Consider the following 11,081-nt stretch of genomic DNA (forward strand, 5'->3'; position numbering starts at 1 on the left):
GACTCCTAAAGATTTTATTTTGAATGACAGCCATTTCAGCAAGTTTCAGCAGATGCAGAGAGTGTTCAAGGAACTTCTGACAATTCCTTATGTTCTGCTTTATCAAGTCTGTTAGGCACGCCTGGCACAAGCTATGGGCTTGACCCTGATTTTCAAGCATTTGAAAGGTGCAAGTAAAATGACATTTCTGTAATGCTTTTATACTTTCCCTTTTTTCCACGTGTGTATGAAGTACACACCTGAAGAAACCACATTTTACTCCTTTATTTTAGGTTTAGGTAGCAGTCACAAGAGATTAGATGGTGTTAAGTGTAACAAAGCATGAAGATCACAAGATAAATGAACCAGAGGCGTTTCAGCTTGATCACATCCTCCAGTGCATGATGGTACAGATCTTGTGTTCCAGGCACAAATGTCACCTTGGGGTTAAAATCATGCCAGATGAATCTATATGAGTAAGTATAACTAAGATAGCTTCCCCTCCTCCCCCGATTACCTTCCTACTTTAAATATAGAAAGGAAAAAGAGTCCTTCTGAGTTAAGAGATGAGTTAATTGCACGTGGGATTTGTGATGGAAAGTTCTCTTTAAAATAAACACAGTAATAAAAGTTTTTCTTTTTTCCTTTCATATTTTAGGGGAAAAGACTGCTTCTAGTGACAGAGGACTAGACTAGACTGATACTGGTCTCTTTTAGGATGTTAGTACTTGACAAGTACATATAGCACTCCATATTTGAATTGTTAATTGTATCATAGAAAAATATTTTTTCTATAGTTTTTCTATTAAATGTCTTTTAAAACCATATGCAGAAAGTTACTTCCCATGTTGTATATTAGTTCCAGCAACTGTGATAGGAATGATATGCTGGTGGGCTTTTGAAAACCTGAAGAACAAGAATCTGCCAGGGAGCCTAGATGGGACTTTAAAAATAAATTTACAAATTATTTAACTACTATCAAAAAATAAATGCTGACTAAAGGTCTCAATTAATAAATCGTTTTAGCTTCTATTATTTTACTTCCTTCGCTTCATTACAGAAAGACACTATTGATCCAAAACTGACTGGCAGTGTTTCATTAAAGCCAGCGGAGGGCAGACTTGAATTGGAACTGGTTTTGCTACTTCAGTTACTTGAACTTAAAATACCAGATAGTCCCTCCAGCTCCAAGCTGATGACAATCTTTTCACTTCTCTAATTACACTTACTCTAATTATCAATTGGATAAGAGACTGGAGGCACACTGTTACACAAGTCTTAGGAATAGCAAACTTTGTAAGATATACTACAGCACTTTCGGTGCTGCAAATCGAAAACTCCATTTGTAAAATGAATGAGCACGCTGCACAATGCCTTTTTTATCTTTTTTTTTCTTACTGCTAATTTGCACTGGAGATTTGCTGACGGTGGGAATTAGTCATTGGTTTATATGACTCCAATGAAAAGGACTGCATTGAAAATTATAAATTAGAATGTGAATGAGTGGGCGCTTACAGTTTCTACTCAAATACTGTATAACCTGTTACTGTATTATTCATTTTTGGTATATTTCCAGACAAATCATGTTAAAATATGAGTCAGAAATATCTGGCACCGATTTAGAGAAAGTTAACACCGTGTGGGAATTTCCAAAACTTATTACTGTAAATTCAAGCAATGAATTTCAGGTTAACCTTCTGTGGCGGACGAGTGGTTTAAATCACCTGTCACAGAATCCTGGTTTAGGATCCTCCTCACTGCAGAGTGAGTGGAATGCACCTCACTCAGAACAGGAGAGCAGCAACATGTTTTATTGAGAGAGAATGGTAATTTGACAGAGTTTAAGGAATTTGATGGAATTTAACAAAGTTTAACAGATTTATCGAGACTCGATGTGATGGCAAAGTTCACGTTATGAATTACTGCATGGAAAAAGTATACGAGGGAGAATTGAATTACACTCGAGTTAGTTAGGATGATTCATAGAGAGACCGGAGATGAAAAGGGTGAGGGAGACCTTCCCTCTGAGTCATGAGATTCAGAACGGAGCCCCTTGCTCTTTAAACTCCTGCTCAGAGACGAGTCTAGATGTGGCTGGATCCAGGCTTAGCCTCAGACTTTCCATGGTTTATGTCTAAGTATGGGAGTTATGTCTAAGCAGGGAGTAAGGGGATAATAACAACTATTAGTCAATTATTAGGGTGATTTAACAAAATTTACCGTAGTCAACAAAGCAACTCGGTTATAGATTCGAGAGTGGCAGGAATCACACGGCCTATATGGTAGCGTTTACTCCATCAGATCCCACACGCACACGGGTAGATACAGATTGAATCAGACACAAACGCACGTGTACCCCCGGGCACGGAGGTTAGCTGTGGCCCAGACTTTCCCCCACTGCGCTCGCAGTAAGTTGCGGTGAACGACTCACTGTTCCCTGGCTCTTGCCAGCGGACGATCATAGGTACCACTGGAAAATCCACCCAGAGAGGTGTCCAACTCCGGGGGAGATACCGAGCCGGCGCAGCCTGCTGCGACCCCAGAGAGCTCCAAGGGCCTCGCTTAGGGTCGGTGTTTAGGGTCACAAGAGGATTGCCTTTGGTCAATATTTTTCCATTGTGGCCGTTGTTCTCGTCAGGCAATCTCGGCACCCTTCCGAGCAGGCTGTGACGCAGGCAGGAGGAGTTTTGGGTACGTTTCCCAGGCAATGGAAGTTTCAGGTGCCGTCAGGGAGTGCCTGATCATCCCAACTCGCTGTACTTGTACCCAGAACAAGAAGGTACCAGATTGTCTCAACTCACCGCTCCAGCAGGCGAGATCAGGAGGTGACAGGTTGTCCCAGCTCATGGCGTGAGAACGCAATGTTGGCCGGGGCTGCCATCGCAATGTGGCTTGGGGGAGAAGTTTGCTCCACCAACACCTTCAAAGAAGTAAGTCCAGAGACAGAGATGTGCAGGAGCAGCTTTCAGACAACCTTTACGATAGCCTGTTACTGACTTTCCAACTCTATATTTAGGATTTTCTAAGTACCGTGTGAAGGTTATTTTGAAGAGAGCTTACCTTCTGCAGAAGAGAAATTTAATCTTTTCCCTTTTGAGATAATTGCATTTTCAGGCCGCTGTCAGTTATGGAGAGTGATGACTGTTTGGAGATGTCAGCTCTTCATGAGGTGTAAAATTCTACAGTACAAGGAGAGATCACTGAGAATCTTAAAAGGAATTAAAAATGGCCTGGTTTAATGTTACAGCTCTCCCTCCACGATGTTTTTTTCTTACACTAATCCTAGATGTTGTATATTCTCTTTTGTTTGTACCCAACTTTCCCTTTTATTTGTAATATATATGTGAAATGTTAAAAAGTTAATTATTTAAGAGCAGTTTTAGATTAAAAAAAAATAAAGAAATTTGAATATGCCATATATAGAGGTTGTACAATTGTATTTGATCAAAATCTACTCTGGTAATGTACTTTCAGAAATGGGAGTTTTAATGACAGTGAGAAGATTCTTCTACCTCTGTGGAAAATAAAGCCTGCTGCCGTCAAGTTGCCAGGACCCTTAAATGTGTGCTGGAGCGTCCTCCTCCCTTTTGGTGAATTGAGCGTGTTTATACTTACTGTCACAAGTCGCAGGAAAACACCAGTGGTTGCTTCCATGTCTAGGACTTTATGGAGTCTGCGGACTTTGTGGAGTCTGCTACTAATTGCTAATCTCGTTCTTGAAGTACTCACCTCCAGCAGTCCGCTGCAACTTCTGTTACACCTTTGGGGAATCCATGTGTAGCCATTTCTTTTTCTCTCCAGTTGGCTCCAAGCCAGAAATACATCCAGTTGCACAAAAGCAGTGTGACAAGGTTAAGAAGCTTTTTTTTTTTCTTTCTGCTTCTCTAGTTGTCATATGCCTTTATAGTAAATTTAGTGCTTGCAGAGTTTTCTGTATAATAAGTGGTTGCCATGAATTTTCTAAACTACTGTTTGTTTCACTCCAAGTACACTGAATAAACTTATTTTTTCTTCATGGTCATTTTATGGGGAGCTTATTGTAACATAGGAGTCCTAAGCATGAACATATCCATCAGCTTTCTATAGGGCTGTATTCTTCCTACTCAGCAGGGCGTAAGGCCAGTTCATAGAGGAGGGCGGCAGCGTTCGCACAGTAACCAGCGCTTCGAGGGCTGAAAACGCATTAAGGCACAAACATTTCTCACCAGCTACCAGCAAGTTGGCAGTGTCCCTGACGTCCAGAAACTGGTTTGTAACTGACAGGGAAGGTTGTGCTTCCCACAGGAATGACAGTGGTGTGCAAACTGGCTTGTCTTAATTCTGAGAAGCCTGCAGCTCACACACATGTATGTATATAGACACTTAGGTATGCATTATGTGCTCGTAAATGTATGTAGACCCTACAGAACCGTAGGTTTATCAGAAATAATTTAAAATGAGCCAGCTTGGATATCAATACCAACACCATTGCCAAGTATGTATGTCTATACCTGTGTGAATATATGTATATACACATACAGCAAACCTCAACAGCAGCTTGGAGGTACTCGATGTTTCAGCTACCTAGAACCACATATGCAAATTATTTGACGGTAGAAAATTAGGAACATTTTGATTGTTAAGGTTGATACACAGGAGTTCTGTAGTGGAGGCAGGAACAGACAGTCCTGAATTTTCTGATTCCAGTTTCAACAAATAATTTAAAAAAAAAAAAAAGGTTTTCACGCACTTGCCTTACCATTGCAGTGAATGTGGTACCAGCGTCCAGTCCAAGCTTTGAAAAAGCCTGAAAGTGTGTGGTGACAAAAATAGTCACGGACCACAGCTCTGTGCTTGCATGCGTGGTCAAGAACAAGGATTCTACATTAAGACTGTACATAGGACAGCGTGTGGCATCTCTTCCTACCTTCTGTGCGATCTTAACCGCATTTCACTTCCATTTTTAATTAGACCTCAACATTAGAAAGAAACCCAGCAAATTCTAGCTTGTGCAAAATTTGATTTATCCCCAAGTCAGATAAATCCAGCCCCTCAGCTTCCAGTCCTCTGGGGTATCCAGATACCTGTCCCAAGAAGACACTATGCTCCATTAGAACCTGTGGAGTAAACTGTTAGATCAGTGAAGCTCTGTTCTCTTTAACGTATTGCATCCCGCATTTAACATTTTAAGGCAGGTGGGAGTTTTCAGGCTGTCCTGTTTCACTGCATCCATGTCACAAGGCACGGATGTGGGAATCACGTCTTACCCCCAGTGTCACAAACGACTCCAGTCACAGAGAGAAGAACAAGGTTGCTAAGAGAACGGGTTTTAAGATTCTACTTCCGAGTAACAGCGCGTAGCTAAAATAGGGCTAAAAGCGGGAGCATGCAGGCTCCTGCCGGTTGGGTTTCAGTTGATCAACAATGGTGTTTAATAACTAGCTGCAAAAGACTAATTAGTGACTTTACTGTGCTGTCCTACATTTCAAAGCGTCTAAAACACTATCGCATAGCAGCGTGCTCCAACACTGGCTGCTAAGTGCAGACTCACCTCTCTTGACTCCATAGCCAGCCTGGTTCAGACTAGCAAACCTCAGCTTCAAGATCCAAGGTGAAGGCAGGGTTTCGCCTCCCGTCAGCAATAACGTGTAAACTTCCATTGCTGGACACAAGCAAGAAGATACTAAACCATGACTGGTTTGCTTTTCTCCCACTAACAGTAAATTTAGAGCAGTGACTTCACGACCCCAGTGGGAGCAGTGTGTTCAAATCCTCCAGCACACATCCCGGGAAATACACACTGTTGGGTTTCCATTTACTATTTTGGCAGATATAATTTTGTAATTTTTCAAGCTGTTTATATTGGCCACGTCAGTGTTTTAACTATTTCACAGCATACCTCAGCATTTTAACAAGTCAGTGCTTCAGCAGACATGGGGGATGGAGCCCCCCCCCAGGTTTTACAGATTTCTTTCACTGAATATGATACCTTAACATTAACAAACTTCATTTACATTTCAACAGAGCATTCATCCACATGCTGTCAAAGGCTGTGTGTGGCATTAAATTATATATTTTAGAGAGATTATAAATTCTAATAAAAGGGGATCAGGAATATCTGCAGCAACTGCAGCGATTTGTAACAGAAAAATGAAGGCAGGTATGAATGAAGCATGAATGGAAATGCGTGCAAACACCAGCAGGAACAGCAGAGTAGAGAGTTAAAAGGATGGACTGCTTTGTGAACACAGAAAACCATTCACAGCAGAAAAATTAAGGAATTGCTCTGTTTATGTCAAGGCCAAAGCCCTGCACTTTGAAAACAGCCACAGCAGAGACGACCTGTCAGCAAAAGCCCCGGCATCCTGACCCCAGGAGGATGGCACAGGGCTGCAGCATCAGCTACACCTGCCCTTTCCTGTTAGCCCGTCAGGAAAACACACGTGTTGAAAACAAGGAAAACCAGGCAATGGGCAGCAACCTGGCCTATCATTTATGGATAACAAAGTGAGCAGAATTCTGAGGTAAAAGACAACTACATACAGCTGGTGCCTCCTAAGGGATACAAAACTATTTTGTATTCATTCCTAGATGTGGCATAATAACAGACTGTATGTCAGTTTATCTACAGGTATATAGATGATAATTTTCTCCAGTTTCTTTTCTAAATGCCGGGTTTGCTCAGCAAAGAGGGGCTTTGTACAGCATTTCATGCCATGGAATTTAAGCTTCTCTGAGGACACCCGTGCACTACTGGAGTAGAATAATCATAAATCATAGTTGAGTGGTTATTGATAAAGAACAGTTACTCCATGGAAAGCCACATGAAAAATAAAGGGTTGGAGAGAAAGTGAAGGAGGAAGGGTGAAAAGTCTGCTTTAAGTCCTTGAACAATGAAAATGGGGAAATAACATGTTGGCCTCAGTCAAGGACAATATGGACGTGACGAAAGTTACAGTATGATTCAAAGATGGTAGGATGCTTGAATAACGCTTTCCAACACCCCACACTAATCTGGGTCCATAGTGCCGGAGGCGGAGACTGCTAGAAGGGCTCAGTTACAACGAGGCTGGGCTGTAGCATGCAGAAGTGCACATTCAGATGTGTTGTTTCTTTCACGAGCTTTGATAGGCTTTAAATATCAAGTCCTTTAAATGACAAGATTAGGGCAACAGAGTACACTGCCCTTTGCACTCGCCAGTAGAAATCTGGTGGAGAAATAAATATCTGTGTCCTTCTTTCTCACCATAGTAGCATTAGAAGAAGCTACATTAGGTACATCCATTTGGGTGGCCACCCAGATGTCAGCGAGGCTCAACATCCTTGTGTTAGGTATTGTAAAAGCCTTTCTCTCAGAGGACTAAACATTAGATGTTACCTGGGAGCCAGCTGTATTTGATCTTATCACAAAAAGACCGTAGACATTTGTTTTGACACAATTACTTACTGATTCTTTCAAATTCAGTTTGGGCTTTTGCAGAAAGTCTACTGGGAGCTCAACAGCCGGTTGGCTTCTGCTGTCTCCAGAGACAACCACGAGCTGGTCTTTCTAACTGTTTGCTGACACCATGCCGCTTGCTAGTTTAGCCAAGCCTGGCAACATGCTCACGGCTGCTAACAGACTCCCTCACAGTAAGTGAAGGGAAAGAGGGCAGGTGCTATAAGGAGTTGATGCTACTTAGAGATCAATGCCTGGCAATATTAACTAAAGTCCTGATAAATGCAAAAGCTTGCAGAAAACTAGGTTTGTTTCCAAACACTCAAACATTGTACTATTGACTTCACAAACTGGATTTTCCACCCAAGAAAAATGTCTTAAATCCGTAGCAATTGCAAAATTGTCTTCTCTGGAATGCCTCTAGATTTACAGAGCTCAAGAGCAGAATTTCACTCCGTATTTGTTCTCTTACAATTGATGTTAGAAGGCTTGTGAAGCTTCTGCCTTGATATATATTTGGCACATGCTTTATTTCAAATCTGAAGATGAGCACTGGGGAGGGAGAAAGCCTGGTTTGCTGTAAACCATAGCTGCCAGATGATAAACCGTAAGTATGGGGGGGAGAGTGGCATGCAAAAATAGGTCTAAACCTCATTTGCCCCCTCACACAGCCGGACCATTTGTCACCAGGGTAGGTGACCCGAGGGATACTGTCAGTCAAGCTGGCTACCAAGAGCTGCTAGAGGCAGGAGATGACCTGACTACAAGGGACTACAAGGGACTACAAGAGGTCCAGCCTAGCCTGCGGTGACTACAAAAGCTGCTCCGCTGGCAGTGCTCAGGACATCCCATGCTACGTCTGATCCCCCACAGCCAACCACAACAACTTTTGCCTTGCCAGGCAGCAAGCACAAAGAACAATTTACTTTCTAGATCGTCTCCAAGGCTAATTCAAGCGTTACTAAATTACAGAGCCCCCAATTACACTGTCAAAGTTTAATTAAGCTGTGAAAGCAGCCAAGCAGCAGGTACTGACAGTAATTCAGTCAAGCCACACGCGCTCAGTCACAGTTCTGTGCAAGACTGCAGCATCCATAGCAGGCAGCGAGGCAATGACCAGGAGCTGGAAGGAAGAGGTGCACAAGCCACTGACAGAATGAAAAGAAGCTCTCATCCAGACAGGTAATAGCTCTGTTTTGAAGCCATCACAGAAGTATTTTCATTAGAAAATAAACAAGTTCATTGGACAAACCCTATCACCATCCGTAAAAGCCCCATGAACCTGCCTGCGTGGAAGTACAAAGCAAAGAGGCTGGCCCAGGCATCACTATTCAGACTACTAAATCTCCAGGAATATGAGGCACACACTGAGGGAAAGGTTTGGGGTCTTACTCTAGCTACAGGGAGAAGGGGTGCTCTATCACCCACGGATACATGTTAAATACAGTTTTGGTTAACTGCAAGAGATAAATCGGAGGGAAGACAGCCGAAAGATGGGCACCTCTAGCAATCGTCTTGTGAAGTTTGTGTGAGGCCGTGCTCAAAAAAAGTCATGGGCAGATCTTTGACCATGAGGGCCAGAATTCAGCTACGTGCACAGACATCTTTGGGAGCTGGCAAGAGTGTCCAGGAGATGGAATAAGAGATTATTTCCTTTTATATATTTTACATAGAACACACAGAGGGACAATGGAAAAGACACATACTACTGTTTCTGACACACTTTTTCCTTGTAAAAGTCCTATTTAGGAGCAAAGCATTTCAAAATGCTGGTACTTCTGTGTAAGCTATGTTCATGCTCCCACCCAGCCCTGGTTAGACGGCAAGTGTTTCTCAGATTGCAAGGTCGTGATTAGGTCCAGCAAGTGAACTACGAAATGTTAGAATAATACAGCGCTGCTCAGCAGCAACACCCTTTTTCCTGGCCGGGCCAGTGGGAAGAAACTAATTATGGCATCGATGTCTTGACACTGTAACTATAAAATACCTTTAATTAGTGGGATCTGTTCCCTTCCTCTAGAGCCAGGTTTGCACTACAGTCAGCAACGGTGGTTTGTTCTCACTCACCTCAGGGTGATGGAGTTTCTGTTAGCACAGATGGAAAGTGAAAAGTTCTGTAAGCACTGCTGGAAAACTCTATGTTACCTGAAAGCGTACAGTCCATCATGCGACAAGAAGAAATAAATTCCTTTTACCTCAAGCCGTAACACTGTGACATCTGCGTAGGCTCTCAGTAGCATCAGTGCTGTCATGTCTTGGTTTTGTTTTTAACCTCTTCATCTGGGATATTCCATTTCACTCCTTCACAGGAATTGTAAATAGCGGTTGTTCCTTATGAGAAGGACTCTTTATTTCTTTGTTCTCTGTCACTGCAGTAAATCTACAGACAACTAGATGGAGGCAGCCACCACTAACCCAAGAACAGCTCTCAGGAAGAGCTTATGCTCGTGTAATCCTGTGACAGACACGTACATTGCAAAATACCATCTGAGTGAAACAGAAAGGTGGAATGGTATTTTTGTTTCCGCATGACAAGGCAGACACATACTGTAACTACAGAAACGCAGGAAGTGGGATGTATGAACACTTACATTTTCAGCTCAAATACCAACATTTCTGGGCGTGCTGCCCCGAACAGTCTGGTGTTTGAGAGGATACCCGCTCTTGGACAGATTTCTGTACTTTCAGAAACAAAAATGCCTCTCAGAAATGTCATTCATCTTAGCCTTTTGGAGCAGAGAGCCCCAGAACGATACCCATCGAGCCCCTGCTTTTCTGCTTGTGGCTTCCTATGAGGGCAAAGGTGAGGGGAAGCAAGCCAAGGCTAACCGCAGCCAAATTAGAGAGGGCTCTTACACCACAGAGGGCTCTTACACCATAGAGGGTGTACATGACTGATACCCTCTTCGAGCAGCAACCAAGTGACTGAAAGGCAAGCTCCAGGGATGCTCCAAAACCAGAGCCACAGCACCAAGAATGCAGGACCAAGCAGAGCAAGCCACTACAGAAAGCTCAGAGCTCGTGTGTCGAAAGTGCTGGTTTCACAAGGTACGTCAATGCTGGCCTGAAAAAAAAACAACCAAATTTGGAAGCCATTGACTTTCAAATAATAATCTGCATGCAAGAGATGTTTATTTATGAAACTACATACCCAAAGAAGGAAGAGTAAGGTAGGTGCAATAAAACCACACAATTTAAGATGGAGGATGACTTTCTGCTCTCACAGGCTGAATACAACCACTCTTACCGAATTCAGAAGTCAAGATGTTCGCCGATAGAAAATAGAATATCCACCTTCATTTCAGGTAAATTGAAATGTTGTGAAAGGGCACCGGAGCCTCCCATTCGGTGGTGTAAACAGTGACAGCAGAAAGCAATACCGTATCTGAGCTATGCTGTGCTGATGTGGCTAAGTTAATGAAATGTGTTTTTCCTGCTTTACATTGCATATAGAATGAATGATAGAATGGTTTGGGTTGGAAGGGACCTTGATGATCATCTAGTCCCAACCCCCCTGCCATGGGCAGGGACACCTTCTGCTGGACCACATACATGCTGCAGTGCCTTCTGTGAGATTCTGATCTATTGAAATCAGATCAGTGCTGTGCTGCCCTTTTGGAGCAAACCTTTCTGTCTGCAGCCATCACGAGGAGAATGTGTCATCAAGGGCTCTGCTCTAAATAGG

The 11,081-nt window shown here is 42.8% G+C and overlaps 1 long non-coding RNA gene across 1 annotated transcript; it reads left to right on the plus strand.

The window, feature by feature from the left end:
• LOC147415067 (uncharacterized) lies at positions 1-4,000 on the plus strand. Its single transcript, XR_015183563.1, has 2 exons — positions 1-455; positions 3,454-4,000. It is a non-coding gene; the product is annotated as an uncharacterized LOC147415067 (long non-coding RNA).
• The last annotated feature ends 7,081 nt before the right edge of the window (positions 4,001-11,081 follow it).

Source organism: Leptosomus discolor, chromosome 7, assembly GCF_034619465.1.
Source record: "Leptosomus discolor isolate bLepDis1 chromosome 7, bLepDis1.hap2, whole genome shotgun sequence".
In the NCBI taxonomy this organism is placed as follows: Eukaryota; Metazoa; Chordata; class Aves; order Leptosomiformes; family Leptosomidae; genus Leptosomus; species Leptosomus discolor.